Raw genomic sequence first — 20,604 nt, forward strand, 5'->3', positions numbered from 1 at the left:
ATACAATTTGAGGTAATAGTAATGCCACTTCAACACAATATCATGCGCTATATAACACATGCAATATGTATATACGCAGGTCACGTAGTCAAAAACAATGATGCCACGTTAGCACAATATGCTTGTCTTATTTCTGATTCCAGCTTTTTTATTTTTTAAAAAAGCAAATAAGAGGACTTTAGCCTCAATATCTAGATTTATCGTCATTTATGGAGAAGGAATACTGTAATTACAAGGAAAGCCTAGGAGTGCGAAAATCCTGAAACCAAGCATTAAATTTCAATGATAGTGATTTGAGAAGAAATGAAAATAAAATATTATTTTTTAATATTATTTTTATTTTAAAATTTGAAAAAATTGAATTTTTTATTGTATTTTATTTAAGAATTTTAAAAAATTATAATGATTAAATAAGATAAGATGAGTTGAGTTGACATACTCCTTGAAAACAAACAAAATCAATTTCAAGAGTCATCTCTCAAAATCCCATTTGTATTTTGTTATGCTTGGTTGCTTGGTATACGGGGTGAACCCTTTAACTTTGAAATCCAGAAAATTTAAAACTTAGATATAATAATTCTTCAAAATCAAATATCTCCAAAAAAAAAAATCTTCCAAAGAAAGTAAAACTCAACACTACCACATATTCTCTAAAATTTCACCAATCCACTTATGCCACCAATCACTTATCTCACATTTTTCTTAAAATAATGCTCATGCCAACTATTCCAATTGTCACAACCATCAACGTCATCAGGAAAAAAATAGTAGAGACAATGGAGTGAGTCCACCGCCCGTGGCCTCCATCTCCCTGAGTCATCTCATCTCCCTCTCGGCATCCTCTCAACATCTCATCTCTTGAACCACGAACCCTCGCACGAAACCCTCGCCAAAACCCTCCGCTTCCAAACGAACCCGCACCCTGAACCCACGCTTGCCCCAATCCCTCTCTCCCCTTTATTTTTAAACCCCCCGAACCCTCCATCTCCCTAAGCCTGAACCCTCCATCTCCCTGAGCCCGTTGCTTGCCTCCATCCCGATTGGCAGAGCTCCATTTACAACAACAAAGTCTCTATTGTTACACAGTATGCTTCGTTGCTTGTCTCTAATTTTCACTTCTCTATTTTATGTTTTTTGGCATGATTTATGTTCAGCCCCTCTAACTTTTTGCCATTATTGATGGGTTATAAATTGTAATTATTAATTGTTTGAATTACCATTGTTGTAAATGTTTTCTGTAGTGATTTATGGTTATTGATTTAGCATTATTGTAACAATTAATATGCTTAATTGTAAAAAAGAAAATTAAAGGAAGGAGAGTTGCAGCTTGGGTTGCGTACATTGTTTGAAAGTCAGGAAGAAAATGAGAATTTAATTTGATATGTTTTTTCCTTTTTAATCTGCTCAAGCTAGGTGAGTTGACGTACATATTACATAATATATAGTAAGAGATAAATGGACGAGGTCGGGGATTCAAGAATGGAACTCTTAAGACTACATACTTTCAAATTGAACCTTTGATATTCATACACACACACATAAATATATATAGGTAGAAATTTTTTTTTGTCAAGCTTAACATAGAGTAATTCTATTTAAATGGCAAAAAAAAAGGACCCCAATTAATTGAGCTCCATTTTACATGCAGCAATATCAGAGATTTTGATTTAGGCAATGGAGTTCTTTGCAAAAAGGGGCACCTAACTTGTAACAGCCCGCTAGAAATTCATTGGTGGAATTTCTATTGACTTTAAGAATCTCGTGAAAACTCCATAAGTTTTTACGAATCGACCAATCGCATAGGTTTTAGTCTGTCAACATAGTGAGTGTTATCACTCACTATGGTGCTAGAAATATGAGTTTAATTATTTGAGGTAGTTAGAAGTGTCAGAATGCGTTATGGTCTACGCCGTTAGACTCAGTGGGTTATTTAGGATTTTATGGCGCAATAGCCTATTTTCATAATTCCGGACGAAACGTCTGTTGAAAATTGTGAAATTATTTTTTAGGGACATTTCGGGGTTGAATTTCGGTGAACGATTTTCACTATAGGTTAATATGAATATTTAGAAATTTTTAGTACTAAGTTTATTATGTATTTTTTTGGAGTGAATAGTAACCTCGATAAGCGCACAAATTGCAGTGTTTTCAAAATCACAGTGTGGAATGTCCAAATTTAGGTTAGAAAAGTTTTATTTGGACACTTGGCAAGATCTTAGCCACACATAGTAAATGGTATTAGACACTTGGCACAAAGAAGAACCATTAGATAGATTTGTGAAGGAATCAAGGTGTGAGATCATGCCACCAAAGCAAAGCTGTGTTTCATCTGTTCAACCAATTTTGTGCCAGACCAAAGAGGGTTTCAACCCTAGCAAAACCCTAAATGGGTGGAATCCAATTGAAACTCCAAAAGCTTGGTTGAAACCAAAACCCTAAATGGTTTTCCCAAATCCTAAAGTTGTCCTCTAAACCCTTTTTAATCCGATTTCTAGCATTGTATTTAATCACTTGATTAAATCACTTCCATATGCTGTTAATTAATCAAATCCTTGTTATGACATCATTATTCAACCTTTTAAACCTTGGGAATTTGATTGGGCCAAGAAAAGTTGATTTTGGGCTTGATAGCATCTCAAACCCTAACCAAATCCCCTTTAAACCCCAAATTGAAGCCCACTTGGTGGGGCCCACCAAGGCCCACGAAATTGGCCACCTTGGCAAAGCTTCTTGGAGAAGTTTCCTCTCCCACATGGCAGACCATCCACTGCCATTGGCTGCATCCAATAGTGCCTTGATGTGAAGGAGAAATCCACTCCATCAACCTCCATCTTTCACAGCTGCTGCAGGCAGTCTTTGCACCTCACTATTCTCCACTTTATGTCACATAGCCACCTCCAATCAAGGGTCTTTCCAGCCCACAACTTCCCCCTCCAGGAGTCAATAGTCATGCAAGGCACTTTTCCTTCCATTTTATCACTTCCTTTCCCCCGTTCTTAGAGAGAAACCCAAAAGAGCTCTCTCGGGCAGATTTCTGGGACATTTTGCGTGGCCATTTACGACCCTTTGTAAGTATTTTTGAATGATTATTCCTTCACATAAGTTGTTCATCTTTGAGTGTAGTTTCCGTGGATATCTTATTAGTCTCATTCCATGCTCATTTGATCGGTAAAAAGTATTTTTAACCATGGAAAGGTCATTCTGGGCGTGAAACTGGAGAGTATGTTATGTTTTGGAAGTTTTGACCAAGCTAATGGACATATCTTGGTCCGAAAATTTTATGGAGTATTGTTAACATGTGTTTATGAATGTTCATTGAGGTTTTGTTGCTTGAATAAAGCTTTTGATGATAGATTTTCTTAGAGTTAGAAACTTGAAAACTGGAAGTGGAAAAACAGTTTCTGTTTTGTGAAAGTTTGAATATTTCGTGGTTTAATATTATTCCAAAGGCTTTGATATTTTTATATGATGATCCTAAGCCTCTTATATACATGTTAGGATGTTATTTCGAAGATATTTAGTATTAGTTTTAAAGATATGATTTTCTATGCAAGAGGATTTCGGTTAGGCCTAAACTTTGATGTTTTTGAGTTAGATCCATGTTTTATTAAATTTTAGCCATGTGATTTTAAGTTTGATGGTTGGATCTTCTTTAGGACACATTTTTAAACCATGTGATGTGTTAGTTTGAAGATCACATGTCTTTAAGCCATGAATCAAGAGATTGATCAAAGTTAGTTGGGAAAAACAGTTTCTGTTTTGGACTAAGTTTTAAACCAAAAACTCCAAGTGTTGTTTTGTGATTTTTGGTGAGTTTTGTTTGATGATTTAAAGCATGGTTGATCTTAGGATGATGTTATGATTATGTTAAAAGTAAGATTTGATTTTTTGGAATTCTTGGAGATGTTTTTATTAAGGTCAAAACTTGTGATTTAAAGGTTTACTTTTTGTTAAAAAGTTTGGATCTTTTTACAAAAAGTTTGGTGTTGATGATTAGCTTTTCTTAATGGATATTTCAAGTGTATTTTTAAACTTAGGATAGGAAGATCCTTGTTACAAAATTTTGGTTTAATCATGGGTTTTGAATATGGAAGAAATTGCAACCAAAATCAAGAGAAATAGTCTATGAATGTTTCGGTCATTGTGAGTTTCCATAGTTGTGATTGGTTTTAATTTTTTCTGAATTGTTATTTGAGTCTAGGACAAGATTTACATGAGGAATGTAAATTTTGGTAATTTTTGGAGTTAGGATGTGAAATCCTTAAGTTAGGGGTAAAATGGTCATTTGCCCACATGTAGAGGGTAAAATGGTAATTTTAATCTAAGTTGTCTCTTTTCCCATTTCTAATTGTTAGTAATTAATGTTCTAACGTTTAGAATATCCTCTTACAGTTCCTCGTGTTTCACGCTTATTCTCGTAGAACGCGACGATCGAGGTAAGTTAGCTTTTAACTTACTATCAGTTTAATGTGTATGAGTGATAAGTAATGGAACTAAATTGTATGTATGCATGTTATCATATGTGCCATGCCAAGTCATTACATATTTATCTGTTACACAGAATTTATTCTGTCATGAATTATTCATCTGTTACACAAGATATTCTGTCACGTATTCCTATACATTGCAAGTATGTCATGTTAAGTTAAGTATGCCAATTGTCACATGTTACAGCATGTTAAGAAATGTTGTCTGTTATATGGTATGCCATATTACAAAATGTTGCATGTTATATGTATGCCATGTTATGAAATGTACTCTATTACATTTATGTCTTGAAGTATGTCATGTCTGTCAACTTACGTTCATGTCACGTTATGCTACGTCAGGACTTCTATCTTTTATGTCACGATCATGTTACGTTACGTTACGAAATGTCATGTATGCCAGTTAAGTTGTTCATGTCAATCACGACCCTAAGCGCTAGGATGGGGTAATATCCTAGTGGAACTCCTTTGTTCACACTGGAGTGTCTAAATAGGTGTGAAATTCCCTGGGTTGATGAAGTACAGTTAACAGGTTGCGAATGAGGCCTAATTAGCTGGTCACCGGAGCGCGCCAGGCACTAACGCCGATGGTGCCACACATTATGTTACGTGTGTCCACAGCAAGTGTGGCACAAACAAATAAGTCATGGGGCCACAACAACTGTGGAGCATGAAGTATGGAGCCACAACAACTGTGGAGCATACACTACGTGAGACACAGCAATTGTGACACGTAGAATACGTGGGGCCACAACAACTGTGGAGTACGTATTAACGCACTCACAGCTGGTATAGAAACCTGTGATGTGATGCGGTAATCGGCAGGGACACACGGCTCAAGGGGACCTGTGTAGCACCCATATGGTCACTTTAATGATTAAGTCTATTGAATAAGATTTCAAGTTCATGTATTTCACGTTCAAGTCATGTTTCAAGTTCACGTTATGTTATGTTCAAATTTACGTTCACGCAATCATGGTAATCCCATGAGACAAGAATATGTTTCAAGTTCATGTTATGTTATGTTCACGTTTACGTTATGTTCTAAGTTCACATTTATGTTACGTCATGCTCAAGTTCATGTTCAAATTATGCATGTTCACGTTCATGTTATGTTTCAAGTCCATGTTATATTTCAAGTTCACGTTCATGCTATGTTTCAAGTCCATGTTATGTTTCAAGTCACGTTCATGCTAAGCTTCAGTTTCAGTTTAAGTTATGCCAGTTATGTTATGTTGTATGTCAAGTTATGCTATGATTACTTATGATTTGATTATGCATTCATGCTTTTACTGCCATGCATGCATCATTAACCTGTGTAGAAGTTTTCTGTTAACTTGCTGAGATTTGTAATCAAATCTCACTGTGGTAGTCCCAACTACCATTCTCCCCGAATGGTAGATTTTGTTATAGGATCCGAAGGAGAACCGGGAATCGACCAACTGGAAACAGTCGACTAAGCGACGGTGCGACGTAGATGGTAGTACAGTCGTTACCTCAGATTACCACTTGTATTGTGGAGTTCAATCTCCAGTACTCTTTTGATCACAACCTTATGGACTATTATTGTGATCTTAGTTGTTTAGTATGTTGTTAAGTATGGAGTATGTTTTAAGTATTTAGGATATTTTAGTTTAGTGCATAGTATTGCTAAAGAAAAAAAATTATCCGCTGTGAATATCGCATAATGCTAGATGCATGTTAGAAATATTGCATCTTATATGTCATGAACGGAGGCAGGTAACCTTGTGTTGCATGTCTTGACGCTTCAAATTCCGTCCGATCCCAAGCGGAATCTGGGGGCGTCACATAACTTATGGACTTTGATTACCTTTTCTTATGGGTTATGTTTTACCTTCCTCTGCTAATTGAATGACATGAATAGAATAGGCTGTTCACAAACTTGAAGTTGTACACTTCATTGATGATAACAAATATTGAAGTTGTGTCAAATGAGTAGATGATAACAAGCAGTTCAAAGAAGAGCGGAAACCAGTGATAGAAAAGCCCAAAGGTCCTGTTATAGCGTGCATCCCTTTAACATCATGCATCCCATGAATTTGGTGCTAGGGTAGGAGTTGCAGTTGCTAGGTTCTACCCAACTTTGGTTTTGTATCTTTGGGATTTGGGCAGTTCTGAGATGCACTCTAATATTGACATGTAATGGATGGCATTTTTATGTTTTGGGCATTTCTTGTTGTAAATTTGTAAATATTTTGCTTTTGAGAATGAATAGACACTTTCAGATTTGTGTATATCTCCACATGGCAATTTCAGCTTCAATTTTTACAGGATATTGCATTCCAAGTAATCGCATTACTTCACAAAATCGTGCATTACAAGATATTGTACTAATTCCATTAATACAAAAATGCATTACAGGAAATTGCACTAAGCCTATTACAAGAAGTACATTTGAATATTACATTACAATAACTTAATGGACCAAAACATCACCACATACTCCAATAATTTCCACCAAAACATACTCCAATAATTGTGTCCGTACATAGTCATTTCCATCAAAACATTCTTGCTAATCACCACTATTTATACTTGTCCTGATAATCATCCTGATCCGAGAGATGCAATTGAGATGGTTGGACCTAAAGAAACAAAACTTAGTAAGAACAACAATAAAAAATTAAAAAATGACATTAGTGTCTCACGTTGACATTACCTGCACTGGAGGAGCAATCGCTCCAATACCCAAATAGTTTGTTGTATATACTTGCCTATGTGTATACTATAGTCATAAAAAAAATTTTGTGTCAAATGTATCAAAATGTAATATCATAATGTGTCCAAGCAAACTTTATCTTTTATATTTTTGCGAAGGTTTACCTGTGAAGGAGCATCAGTCGCTCCAATTCCTAAATAATCCATTGTGTATACATGTCTGTGTGTATACTATAGGCATAAAAAAATGTTGTGTTAAAATCAACAAAATGTAATAGTGGTACAAACTTTATTTTTTATATCATTTGAACGTTTACTTGCAAAGGAGGAGCAGTCGAAGGAGTAGAAAACAATTTCGGTGCATGTGTCTAAACTTGATTTGTTATATCCTGTAGCAATATACAATAGCATTATTCACATACACAACATCAAAATATGGACAAAATATACATATTGCTCTCACAACAAAAAACCACGAAAGGAAGTACTTGGGTTTGAGGAGATACATATTGTGTGCTGCTCATATTGCATTGATCTGCTATTTGACTACTTTGCTCTCCAGGAACCTCAATAGGGTCACATCGCAATCTCCTTCTTGTACTAACTTTCTTAAGAACCTTCTCAATAGGGTGTACTTTTTCTCCTTGATGGTGGTCTTCCCTTACTTCGAACTACCAACAGACTAAGAACTGTACTTTTCCTGCCCTCCATGAAAGTAGGTGGATCAATTGGTTCGCTACCTGTCTCTTCAATTAAAGTGTCTCCCAAGTGTAGAAGATATGTAGTTGTTTCTAGGAAGAGTACCAAGGTTGATTTCACAAGGATTAAAGCTTTTCAAAGAACTGAGTTGTGGTGTTTAAAATGAGGATGTTTATTTATTCAAACTTATAGAGAATGGTGATGAAAAAAAAGGTGGAGACAAGCCTTTAGACTATTGAGTTTGATCTGGTATGCAATAAAATGAAATGATGTGATTTAATCTTCCTTTCCCTTCTACTTGAACAATGCTTCTATTCTACTAAATTGTTTTGGAAAATCTTTCGACAATACTTGGTCTTTGCAGATTCAATAAAACAAAAAAAACTAAACAACCTTTTCAATATCTAAGGGACTTTTTGTCAAACACTTTGGCTCGGGATTTCTTTGAGCGGTTTGAGTTTCCTAGGGTTTGAGATTTCTATTGTGCTTAGCAAGTAGTATCCAGAAAGGTTTCTTATAAGCTATTATTTGATGTCATTCTAGAGCTCACTTACCTATCCTTGATCCATCGTTGACTGAAGGGCAAGGTGTATTCTTGGTTTGTGTGAGACTTTGGTTTTGTTAGCATACCTTATGATAGTTTGGTGTCAACTTATTGGAGGTATTTCAGAGTTTATTTTGAACGTGAATCATATATATTAACCAGACATTTTGTTCGACCGAAATGATGTTTGAAGGAAATTAGAAAATTCTAACCCTCCTTGTGGAACCAATCCGTGAGAAGGAACCCGCAGTGGACTGTGCAAGACTTAAAGAGATTCAAGGCAGAGGTTAGCTATTTTTTTTATGATGACCCTTACTTATTTAAGTATTGTTCTGATCAAATAATTCATAAGTGCATCCCAAATGTTGATATACCATATGTTCTTACTACCTGCCACATTGAGGCTTGTTGGGGGCACTTTTCTGCAAAGAAAACAGTTGCCAAAATCTTACAATCTGGATTGTATTGGCCCTAGATGTTTAAAGATGCCTTTGAGTTTTGTAAGAGGTGTGAACCATGCCAAAAATTAGGAGGGATAACTAGGAGAAACATGATGCCCCTGCAACTAGTTTTAGTCTTAGAGGTTTTTCACTATTGGGGCGTCGATTTCATGGGACCCTTTCCCCCTTCTTTTGGGCACCTTTATATTTTGTTGGCAGTAGACCATGTGTCAAAATGGGTAGAGGCCATACCATGCAAAAAGAATGATCACTAAGTGGTGCTTAAGTTCATAAAGGATAACATTGTGTCTAGATTTGGCATGCCTGAAACTATAATTAGTGACAATGGGACACATTTTTGCTATAAACCAATGGAATCCCTTCTGAAAAAATATGGCATTCATCACAAGGTGTCCACACCTTATCACCCACAAACAAATGGCCAAGGTGAATTAGCAAACAGGGAGATCAAACACATCCTAGAAAAAAACAGTGAACCCAACTAAGAAGGAGTGGTCATTAAGGTTGATTGATGCCTTATGGGCATATAGGACTGCCTACAAGACCATACTTGGTATGTCTCCTTATAGGTTAGTCTATGGAAAGGAATGCCACCTGCCTGTGGAACTTAAGCATAAGGCCTATTGGGCAGTGAAAAAATTCAATTTTGATATGGAAAAAGCTGGGTCTTTAAGAAGGTTACAATTGTTCGAACTGGAAGAATTGAGAAGAGATGCATATGAAAATTCCAAGTTAACTAAAGAGCATATGAAAGCATTACATGATAAAAGCATACTCAAAAAAACTTTTGAACCAAATCAGCAAGTCTTGCTATACAACTCTAGGCTTCATCTGTTTCCTTGGAAACTGAGATCTTGTTGGACTGGGCCTTACTTAGTCAAAACAGTTTTCCACCATGGTGCCATTGAAATAATGAGCCCACAAAATGGAAATACTTTCAAAGTTAATGGCCAAAGACTTAAACCCTTTTTGGGACTCTTTGTATTAGAGACTTGCACTATTCCATTGCAGGACCCCACTGATAAGGTAGCTTGCTGCTAAAAAAAAAAAAAAGAAAAAAACTTCCGTTGATTTTTTTTTTTTTTTTTTTTTTTTTTTTTTTTTTTTTTTTTTTTTTTTTTTTTTTTTTTTTTTTTTCTGTTCTCTCTTTTTCTATTACCTTCCTTTCTTCTGCTCTCACAAATTTTCTTTGTAGGGTTGTGTATTTTCCTTTCCTTTAAGTTTAGTACTACCCAAATGTGTTAAAAGTTGCAGCTCAGGTAATATCTTCAAATTTCTATTTTTATATCTTACCTAAATCAGTACCAACATTGAGGACAATGCCTATTCCTAGTTGGGGGGTGAAGGGTACTAAAGATATTGGCATTGAGATGGATTTTTTCTTTATTCTACTTGAACATACTTTAGAAGTTTCAGTTTGAGAGGTAAGTGTTAGGACTATGGGCATATTGATACTTAAATAGTTTAAGAGTAACGTTAATGAGAATTTCATATAATAAATGGACACTTGAGTAGGGGAAAAGGTAAAGACTTTGCTGACTGCCAAACTGCCACCCTTACAACTTAGGACACTTGAGAAGCATTTCTACCTTATTGGCATCACTTGATTTTACAACTGACTAGGCTTTAATGAACCACATCTTAATGGTTTAGAAAGAAAACAGAAGTAAAAGAGAGGCTAAAGTCTCCACCCAAGCAATCCTTGCTACAAAAACTTAAAAAAAAGAAGAAGAAGAAGAAAATGGACAAACTAGAGATCATTGAAAAAAAGGGTGCTTTTGGAAAAGGCTGCCTATAACCGAGGTTTGAAAAAAAAAATCTTTTAAAGTGTGATAGCGTGAAAGCCAACAAACAACAGTGGTTTGGAGTTAAAGTGAAGACAATTCTCGGTTATGATCAGCTATAATCTGGAGAGTGGCCTAATAGGATGATATGCACCTCTAGTGACCTAGTCACACACTGAACACAGTTTGGGGAATGCAATTGTATTATCTGTTTCCTGTAAGGGAGTGACTACATATTATATAAACTTTTGAGATAAGCCACTTTCTGAACTGTAGAAGTTAAAATAACCCATGCTTCTGACAAAGTCCTTAATTGGCTGAATTCTAAATGACAGTTTGAATAGTTGAAAAGAAAAAGAGATTCCTGAGTATCTATAGCATCATTTGCTAGAGACTAGCAAAAATCTAGTTGGGGGGTGCACAATAGAAATCTCAAACCCTAGGAAACTCAAACCGCTCAAAGAAATCTTGAGCCTAAGGTTTTGAAAATTTACTCACACATAGTGTGTTGGTGAACAACCAAAGAGAAGAAAAAATAAAGCATCATCCAATTTTGTTCAGTGGAAAAACACAACTCAATAAGAATTTTTCCGAAATCTGCTCTATCCAAAAAGACTCCTTTTTTTTTTAAGTCATGCATCAAACTTTCCTTCTTTCTTTTTAATGTATTAAACTAGCATGTAACGCAATTTTGTTCCAAAATTGACTCAACTTTATGCTTATTTAATACATTTATTGTCACTCTATCACTACCACACTGAGAATTGATGCCAGGGTACACTAACTTCAACTGCTCTATTTGGCTAATATATTTCACACAACTGCTCTCTGCCTTTGAAGCATTTGAACACAGTTCATAGAAGGAATTTTGAATCCTATCGTACCTTTCTCCATCATGGTTGCTACTCGACTCATAACTATTTTTTACAAAGGTGTATTTTCACTTTATATATTTCCTCCACCGATCCAAGATGTATTTTGATGGTACTGTACTCTTGCCTAGTAGAGCCAAGATAGGAAGAGTGTGTCTGCATAATATGCCCCTAAACTCAAACAACTTGCAACTGCATTTAACATCCAGGGGATCTTGATCGACCAAAACACTGTAGTTTGCATGTTTTATTAAGTTATGACTCACTTGAACCTCATCGGCTACTACATACGTGTATCTTCCACCCATGCATCCCAAATATGAGGTAGTCAAATATAGAAATCGTCAAAATTCATCTTGTACTTATTTGAACTTGGAAATTGTGTATACTTTTTGAAACAGCTCCTTAAGAGGATAGTGACTGATGCAATGAACACAATATTAAATGAATTGAAGTCGGCAATGGCTTCATTCTCCTCCTTCCTCCTAAGAGCTGAATCGTATTGATTAACAAATTGCTTTAGAGTGGTCTTTGAGTTAACGTAGTCATCGAAAAATGCATTCATGCCTTCACTCTATTGTGTAGTGACATTCCAACCCAAAATGTGTCTCTAACGTAGGTCGGCACCCAAAACTGTCGGTCACTATATAGTGATCCCAACCATGCATTCTCATGCAAATCATACATGTCGAAGAAATCAGACCAACTTTCTTCAAATTCATGCTCACTTAAAGAGTCATACACGCATTTCTGTAGTGCACCCTTAATCTCATGATATCGAGCATGTGACTCAAACTTCTCAGGAAGTTGTTTCATTATGTGCCATAAGCAGAAGCGATGCCTAGATGCTGGAAACACCCTAGCAATTGCAATTTGCATTGCCTTGTCTTGGTCTGTGATGATTGCACTTGGTGGTTGGTCCTTCATACACTTCAACCATAACTTAAACAATCACTCAAAGGTATATGCATCCTCATTGGATATCAATCCACACGCAAATATGATTGACTAACCATGGTGATCACACCCACAAACGGTGCAAAGAGCATTTTGTAGGCATTAGTCAGGTATATTATGTCAAATGTAATCATATCTCCAAATGATTCATACATAGCTATACTTCGGTCCTCTGTCCAAAATACATTCTTTAATCTCAAATCATGGTACACGTCTATGCAAAAATAAAAATCTGGATTTTTGTTTTTTGCATTTCTTGGAAGTAGTTACATAGAGCTTCAACGCCTCCAACCCCAAGATGAAGTTATCTTGCTTTGTCAATATAGTTTCGACACTCCTTCTCCCCGAATGATAGTTTATCATAACCCCCCGCCTCAACAATTAGAGACTTGAAATTCTTTGACATTCGTATTCCTGCCTCATCATTTATTTTAAGTCTTTTAGCTACAAGAGCATCAACCTTCTTAAAACATTTGAAAAGTCTTGCCTTTCCCAGACTATAAATGTGTGTGTGCTCCAAGTTTACTTTAGTCAAGGTATATCCGCCTTCATCTTTCATCGTCACATTAATCCTAGCCATACACCCTATTTTCTCTATTTTTCTTGCCTTGAGAACATTGGCAACGTTACTCTTTGATGTGCCTTCCCTCACACATACTAAGGTAAACCATTTGACTTTACCATTATCATCCTGTTTAGAATTTCGTTTATACACTCCAAATCCCTCCTACTTACCATACTTCATATAGTAAGACAAAACTTCTTCTGCAGATGAAAATGTCATTCCGACCTTTGGTTCATAGACTATTTCAGCACATTATTGCTCATTATCAACTTTTACCTCTTCATACTCATTATCTGCATGTTCCATATCGGAATCCATTGCAATTATAGTGTTTGAATTATCTAAGAATATCCAACCAGATTCAAATCAAGATATTAACTTGAATATTGAAATTAATCATATACAATCAAAGAAATCATATACAATCTAAGGGATTTGAAAGAAAAGTGTATGGTTTATTTTTGTTGTAATTATTGACAATGAGTTTTACATTAAAAACAGTACACTCAAGGGGGCATTTTTACCAATCAATTAGTGTACTTTAAGAAAGGTACTGAAGACGTGAAAAGGAAAAAAATCATACAAACTAGCTAAAACAAGCAATTTCTCATATAAATTTTTGAATCCATTGATAGTTGAGCTGAATGCTCAGGCCATTGTGTGCAAACACATCCATATGTAAGGCTCAAATGCTTAGAGATCTTTTATTGGAGTTATGATAAGCAAAAATCACTAAACACAAGAAGTTGGAGCAGGCCATTTTTTATCCAAGAGAAAAAGGGAAAAAAGTGGCGAAACAAACAAAAAGTTGGACCACTTTGTATGCACAAAAAGTGGAGAAACAAACAAAAAGCTGGACCACTTCGTATGCACAAAAGGGGGGAAACAAACATTTTTATACAAAGGAAATAATATATACAAATATGTACAAATAATACAGTAATAAACTGTATATGTCCAAAATTCTAAGGTCCAAAACTGAATACGTTCTGATTCAAACAAAAAGGAAAAAAGCTAAATACGTCCAAAACTGTATACGTGAAGTTTGAACACAAATAAAAATCTAAGGTCCAAAACTCTCCAACACAAAAGGCTCAGCAAGACAGAAAATCAAAACAACTTCTTTTATTATTTAATTCCTAGTGGGTTTGTATTTTCAAACAGATTTTATGTTTTTGAGCACTTATTTTTTCTAATATTTGTAGATAAAAAAAAAAAATTTAAAAAAAAAATAGATGGAGGGGGAAATGAGGCCGACGGAAGATGGACTAGTGCTGGAAATAGAGGGAGAAAACACTGTAGGCTATAGCAATATAAAGAGGAGAGGGACGAATGGTAGGGATGACTGTCAGGTTTGTTTTCATTTTTGTTTTTGATTTTTTTTTAATTCACGTGGGGACGAATGACAGGTTTGTTTTATTTTTGTTTTTGATTTTTTTTTTAATTCATGTGGCATGCCAATTCAAGAGGACATGTCATTCGGTAAAAAATTTATGTGCCTAGCTTCGGTGACTGTAGCAGCTTCCTATAATTAAACTAGCACATCTAAAATAAGACAACACAACTAAATAACTCCATGATGATAAACCCATAGATCCAATTCTTCAAACCCAGTTACTACTCACTCAACTCCAAGCTAACCAAAATAACTTTTGGAGCTACTCCAATTATGAATATGTCCATACAAATATTTCTTAAGCACTCGTTACTTAACAAGCCGACCCATTTAAATGAAATGTAACCTCATCTCATCATATATGTTTACATCATAGACACCAATTTCTAACATTTTGAAAAATTGCATAGAGACTTTAAACAACCCTCCATTATTTATCATCCTGAGACCTAATGATCCAACTTCCACACTCTAGACATAGCAGGTGAAACCTCCCTATAGAAAACTCATTTTTAGAAATTGGTAGTAACACACCCAACCAACCATATTCAAAACCATGTTTTAATACCCAGTGACTCACAAATAAACCAGCTGATTTCACTAATTCTTCATCTAGACCCATTTACTTCCATCTCCAAGTCAACAATCAAATTCTATCCAATCTCCTTGAAACATTACCGCAACCAAACCATTAATACACCTAGAAATGCAAATCAAGCTCCACAAAGTTTTTAGAATTGTCCAGTTACTCCACATTACGGGTTGGCCACAACTAATTAAAGAGAGAACATCCTCATTGAACTTGCAGTGGTACTCAGATGAGTGGAGGCGGTGCCAAGGTGCCTTGTGGTAGATTCATGTGACAATGGGTTGAAGTTCAGTCCTTAATGTTAACAGTGGTTGTATGGTGTGGCCTAGCAACATGATCGGAGAAGAGAAATATATTGATGGAAAGACAATATCAAGGCATTAGAGAGAGAGAGAGAGAGAACGATTGAGAGAGAGTGGTTAAGAGACTCACCGACAAAGACTGTGTCGAGCTACCAAAAGGAAAGTGAAATGGAAAGAGTGAGACGCGAATAGGGAGAGTGTGAGAGGAAGAAACAAATAGACATATGCGAGAGAGAGAGAGAGAGAGAGAGAGAGAGAGAGAGAGAGAGAGAGAGAGACTTACTGGCATCGATCATGAACTAGCAGCAAAGAGTAGCAGATGCAAGGATAGTGGACAAACGACATTGGCACTAAGGGAGTGGTGATCAATGCATGGGGGCTCGGTTGCAACGTTGTGTGGTGAAAATGATTGGATGGTGACGGGTTATGATAGTTATGTGCAACGTGGTTGAGCAAAGAACAACAGAGAGAGAGAGAGAGAGAGAGAGAGAGAGAGAAATTAGGGCTCTGTGTGCCTGAGGCGTCAAGGGTGGGGGAAGGAAGAGGAAGAAAATGGTTTTAGGGTTGTACCCAAAATGGCTAATTTTGGCCCTTTTTTTTTAATAAAACTCGGTGGGCTAGGCTTAATGTCTTAGGTTTGGGCTTCTAACGAGTTGCGTTATTACATTTTCCCCACTTATAAAAAATTCTTCCTTGAAACTTGCTCTATGTGACTTATAACTAATTCCCAAGCACTTATGGAGTAAAAAATCTCTACCTCTACTTCCATAGGTTCTTCTAATATAACCATAGCTAGTTCCTCAAATAGCAGATCACGTCGAAAGTCCTAAGGTAGGCCATGCAATCTAAATCTCCAATTCCACAAAGATGTCTCCTACAACACCCATGTACTTTAATGGTTATTTCCTTCACATTTTCAACTACACTATCCATGGCTGATGCCTAAGCTTTGATTTCCCAATCTCCATTGCATTCAACACTTTGGTCGCCTATTGGTCTCTTCTAATATTAACCATTAATGATTGTAAATGTGTACTCCAGCATGGTCAACCCACAATCAATAGTATAATGTTAAGTTTTAAATTCCTACGTGATCTCAAGGCACAATTGATTCCTTAATATCCTCACATATTACTAAGTACCACACTTCTAGTATGCACTTTGATAACTTCATCAAAATGCATAAAGTTTGGACCTCTTAAATATATCGCCATTGAATCTAATTGAGCTCAACACTTATTGGAACAACTCTAACCATACTTTGATAGAAAAATAGACTCATCTCCCAAAAGCATGAACTCTCACATATATTCCTAAATTGTCTTTTTCATCCTTACTCAAAATCAATACTGCTTAAAAATAAATCTGCGATCAATGATAGCTGTGATGCTCTCAATTCTCTTCTTGGGATGTAATGAATTCAGAGTGTCGGGACATGCAACACAAGGTTACATACCCCCGTTCATGATAGTTAATATACAATGCATCCCAATATCTAACTAGCAATATGTAATAATCGTAGCGAAAAATAGGGTGACTTATAAAAATCTATGTCAGAATGAACTAAACATCCCAATAATTTTAATAACCATAAGTTCAAAATTAAGGATAACATTTCCTTAATACAAAATACTTAATCCAAGTTCCATAGTTCGATCAACTCTTTCATATGCTCTGAAGTATGAAGAGCCAATGCATATAAGCATCAAAATTATATCTAGTCTTCGCTCAAGGTCTGGCTCCTCTTCAACAATCTGTATCCAGCGGTCCAACCTAATCATCCTCTACCGGTCCTAACACTTCTATCATTTCGAGGGAAATAATAGTGGATCCGTACGGGTGAGATTTACTTGAAATTTGAGTAAGATAAACCAAGTTACACAGAGATAAGATATGCATTATTAATGATAAACATGATATGCATGCGATTCAAAAAAATCAGTATATGTCTCCCATCCAGGTTCCTTAACATTTCTCATAAAACTTTAATGCACATTTCTTTCAGAGAAAATTTTTCACTTTCTCGTTTAAAAAATATGATATTTCGAAAGAGAATATTTCTTACCTCATTTCTTTAAAAAACATAACATTTCATCGTTAGTAAAACCATCATTAACATACGTCCCAGGAGTTACTACTCCATTTTTACTCACTCCAGAGTGGATAGAGGAGTCCTATTTGGATAATTCCTCATCCTAGCCTTTGGGGTCGTGAAAAAATTCATTTTCGTGCTATGCTTGAAAAATGTATTTCATGATATGTGCATATGTAGTAAACTTATTTATGTGAAAATGACGTTTATATATGCAATATTCTAAAATGGTGAAAATTTCACATATCAGGTAAGCAAGTAATCAAATAGTCAACGGTGTATCATATGATATTTCATACTCAAATGACATTTATAATATGAATATAACGCTTATAAAAGAATTATAAATAAATTATCTAATAGTAAGTTAGAAGCTAGCTTACAAACTTTCCGAGTTTAGAGAATTGAAGCCTTTGTAATCAAAGTTATATTAAGTTAAGATTTGAACCTCTAAGGAAAATGTTCATAATCAAATGGTTCAAAAGTTCAGTATTTATGAAATTGCCCCTATCCTTAGTAAGATTCTACTAAGGCACTAAATTCCCACTATTTGCATTGTTGGCCCCAAAATTCACCAAACTTAACAACCCTAATATTTTCTATGTTCTAAATCCATATATAACCTTATAATTTAAAAAATAAAATCACAACTATGCCAAAACTCATCAACCCGTGGCATGCATCAAAGTGAGACTATTTGTGATTTCAAGCCTATAGCTTCTATGCATGCATGTGTGATCAGTTTCAATAAAAAATAAATCCATAACACTGATCTTGGAACATGCTTACAACTTATTAAAATGCCACACGAGTTCATCCCAACACTTAGGCATTGAATAACACCAAATCATCCAAAAACTTTAAATCGTGTGTATGCATGATGTTTCTAGCTTCTCTTTGTCAATGTAAGTTTTAAAGCCTAAAGAAATCATGCATTTAAATGACTAACATGATTATTATTGGTTCCTAAAGGTTTATAAGGCCATCCTTGAGGAAATAGGACATGATGTGACAAGATCATTCTCATACAAGTGCAAACCAAATACTTAGATGATCAACACAAGATATGGATTTATAAACCTATCATGACATGCTATTTTCTTTAAATTTAAAACTTAAAATAAATCTCCAGAGATATTAGTAAAACATATAAAATCATATCAAGACATGTCATGGCTAAAATTTCATCCCAAAATAATTTATTCAATCAAAACTCTAAATTTGAATCGATATGCAACACCTTGAGTAAAACCTCATTTAACTCAATCAAAATTGCATTCTCATGCCATGATTCAAAGCCTAAAATTTTAATCTAACACCCAACAAGAGATAAGGGAAGAATACGTACCAAAATTCTTGGCCCTTGAGTTCTCAAAACTCAACTTATTCCAAGAACACTCTAACTCACTCGATTTCACACTATTGTCACACTAAGAGGGAATGACTCTCAAGATTGCTAGAGGAAGGCTTTGAGAAGTGGTCTACGAAAGTGAGGGGTGAAAGGGGGGGGGGGTATTCATTGGAGTCCAATGGAGGGGTGAGAGTTGAAGGGTTGATGGTCTTGGATGAAGGGAATGTTGTGATTGGTGTGCGTGGCTGGTGGAGTGCTTGAGTGAAAAATGCCAAGGGTAACATCTCTTGGTTCAGTTCAATAGTAGTATAAAGTGTTATAATTTTATCATGGAAGAGAGCTAGAAGACATGCATAGGTGCAAGGGCTGCATGATTCAGATTTTTGAAACAAAAATTCAAAAGACAAGCAATCCACTATCTATGATTTTGGGTTTCCTTCAAAGCTATCCAGATTTTTTATCCTCTTTTGTCCCATTCTCTTGGTCTAATTTGTGGTCATTATGAACATCATTTGAAGGCTTTTTCAGGTGAGGAAGAGAGGCATGAGTGGTTGCCATGTGATCATGCTTGGGCAGAAAAAGAAAGGTGTGAAATTGATGATGGTTCAACCAAGTAATTTCAAGTGAGTGCCTCTCTTTGAGCCAATCGGTTAGGCTGCCTTCTGGACATAATTGGATAAGCTTTCACTTGAGTGCTTTGAAGTACTTCCAAGGGAAAAAAATACAAAGGAGGTGGCGTGGGGAAGTGAGGTAAAAAGGTGCAAAAAATTCTTGAAGAGACTAAGGATAATTCGGTTTGGTTCCAACTAGATTTCCTAAGGAAATGGTTGGATTTTGGTTTGGTTTGTTGGAGCCATTTTGCTCAATGCTAGGTCTGGTCCTTGAGTGATGTGGTGATGTTAGGGGCTAATTTGATTAAGTGCCCATGGTTTGCTTCAAAGGATCAGTCGATTGGTGGTTTGTGTTGTCATTGTCAAGGTTTGTTTCCAATTAACATGGGTTGGGTTAATTCTAACCTTCAAGGGTTGTCTAAAAATTCTAGATCATAAATGTGAAGAAAAATAATTTAAAGATAACTATGCAAACATCATGGTGTGGGTTACTATTCATGTGTGAGATGAGTAGTGTTTCTTAACTCAAGTTAGAAGCTTAACCATGGTTGGGAGGGAACCCTAGGGGCATGTGGTTCATCTTGGGTTTAAGGAAAACCCATGGTATGGTGTAGGTGGACTCCAATTGGAAGAATGAAATAAAAGACAAGGCTTTGGGCTTCAAGAGTTGTGCTTTTGTTGGGCCAAATGTGAAAGCCTTGGTTGTGGGCTTTGGAGTGGTTATTATATAGACCTTATGTCTAGATTTGTCGGGCCTATCTATGGCCTCAGAGCCCTACTAGGTTGGGTCCTAATCTTTGGGTCTTTCCTCATTTGGGCCAAAGTCATGAACCTTACTAAGTTAGGCCCAATAGTCTTATGCTTACTAAGTTGGGCCTAATACCTTGGGTTTAATAAGTTAGGCCCATAGTCATGTGTCCAATAAGTGAGGCCTAAAATTTTATGTCTTCCAAGTTGGGCCTAAGGCCTCCACTCTTACTAAGTTAGGCCCAATGGCTTTATGTCATTTATATTGGCCTATTTTCTAATGTCTTTCAAAAAAGACTTAAAACTTTATATCTCCAAAGTTGGGCATAAGGCTTTTTAACATCTTATCATTAGCTCATCACATTCTTTGTGCATTACGGCCCTAAAGTCTTATGTCCATCAAGTAGGGCCTAAAATTTTATTGTCTCTCCTAAGCCTTTATACCCAAAAAGCTTGGACCCTTAGTAA

This window comes from Juglans regia, chromosome 10 (genome assembly GCF_001411555.2).
Source record: "Juglans regia cultivar Chandler chromosome 10, Walnut 2.0, whole genome shotgun sequence".
Taxonomy (NCBI): Eukaryota; Viridiplantae; Streptophyta; class Magnoliopsida; order Fagales; family Juglandaceae; genus Juglans; species Juglans regia.